At 41.6% G+C, this 1,906-nt stretch overlaps 1 pseudogene; it reads right to left on the reverse strand.

Annotated features, from left to right (window-relative positions):
- Positions 1-201: 201 nt before the first annotated feature.
- On the reverse strand, positions 202-931 carry LOC108532956 (dnaJ homolog subfamily B member 6-like; annotated as a pseudogene).
- Between the last annotated feature and the right edge of the window lie 975 nt (positions 932-1,906).

The following is a 1,906-nucleotide window of genomic DNA, read 5'->3' on the forward strand; positions in this document are numbered from 1 at the left end:
AAAAAAAAAGGTTCTATTATGGGTCCCAACAATAAACTCAAAAGTCTATGACAAATAGAGGTTCCAATTAGCTGTTTATAAATACTTTAGGTACAATTATTCTGAAAGGCAAGTTGCCTTGAAATCTACAAAAAAAGTTTCTATTAATCCTCAGATGGTTCTTGTTATAGTTTCACATTTCTGTTAAGTGGATGCCTTGAGTTACTTGTTATCCAAGTGCAGCAGCTGCTCCTTAACATTTATTGTTAAAGACATTAACTGGTCATCTTCTTCAACTTCTACTCTTTCTTGACCATTCTTGACAATTCTCTTTGTAGTGATTTTTCTGCCATTAACCATTTTAGCAGAAGTGTTATCGATTTGAAGTTGCCAATCCCACTACCACCAAATGATGTGGAAGAAAACGAAGCGAGGCCCCCATGACCTAGTGACCCAAATGAAGTATTAATAAATCCTGTATCAAAAGAAGATAATCTACATCCAAAAGATGGAAATCTACTGAATGTGGAGAAAACTACCCCGACCCTTGGCTTCTGCTTCCACGGGAACCCCTTTGATTCTGAAACAAGTCCTCAAAAGAGTCGTCAAAGAAGTCAAATGAAAATGGGTCCCTTCCACCAAAAAATTCCCTGAAAACATCATCTGGTTTACAGAATGTGAAGCCAAACTCAAACGGACTGTCAAAGTGACTTCCACCTCCTCCTCCACCATTTAATCCTTCTTTGCCATATTTGTCATAGATGTCCTGTTTTTTAGCATCTGACAACACCTCATACACCTTAGCTACTTGTCTGAATTTTCTCTCTGCTTCTTCTTTATTCTCAGGATTTTCGTCTGGGTGCCACTTCAGTGCCAGTTTCTGGTGTGCCTTTTTAATATCCTCGGGTGAGGCCTGTCTCCACACACCTAGAGCTTCATAGTAATCCACCATGATTTTGTTTGCTTGTTTGAGACACAGTCTCGTTCTATCATCCAGGCTGGAGTGTGGTGGCACCATCGTGGCTGTGACCTCTGCTTCTGGGGTTCAAGATATTCTTCCGTCTCAGCCTCCTAAGTAGCTGGGATTACAGGCCTGCACCACTATGCCCAGCTAATTTTTATATTTTTGCTAGAGATGGGGTTTCAGCACATTGGCCAGGCTGGTCTTGAACTCCTGACCTTAGGTGATCCACCTGTCTTGGCCTACCAAAATGCTGGTATTACAGGCATGAGCTGCCATGCCCAGCCTAACCCATCATTTTAAGAGATTGCTGGAACAGGTCTGAGGATGGAGGCAGCTGAAGGCAGGCGGGAGGCAGGGGCAGTGGCCAGGATCTCCTCTTGGCTCTGGCACTGCTGTGCTGGTGGTGGTGACTACTCGCACTTTCCTCTCAAGCCTATTTTTTTTTTAATTTATTTTTATTTTTTAATTTTTAAAAAATTTTAAATTTTACTTTAATTTCTGGGATACACGTGCAGAACATGCATGTTCGTTACATATATATACACATGCCATAGTGGTTTGCTGCACCTATCAACCTGTGCTCTTCCTCCCCTTGCCCCTGACCCCCTGACAGGCCTCGGTGTGGGATGTTCCCCTTCCTGTGTCCATGTGTTCTCATTGTTCAACTCCCACTTATGAGTGAGAACATGCAGTGTTTGGTTTTCTGTTCCTGTGTTAGTTTGCTGAGAATGATGGCTTCCAGATTCATTCATGTCCCTGCAAAGGACATTAACTCATTCTTTTTAATGGCTGCATGGTATTGCATGGTATGTATGTGCCACATTTTCTTTATCCAGTCTATCATTGATGGGTATTTGGGTTGGTTCCAAGTCTTTGCTATTGTAAATAGCAATAAACATACATGTGCAGATGTCTTTATAGTAGAATGATTTATAATCCTTTGGGTATATACTCGATAATGGG

Source organism: Rhinopithecus bieti, unplaced genomic scaffold, assembly GCF_001698545.2.
Source record: "Rhinopithecus bieti isolate Rb0 unplaced genomic scaffold, ASM169854v2 scaffold_6380, whole genome shotgun sequence".
NCBI lineage: Eukaryota > Metazoa > Chordata > Mammalia > Primates > Cercopithecidae > Rhinopithecus > Rhinopithecus bieti.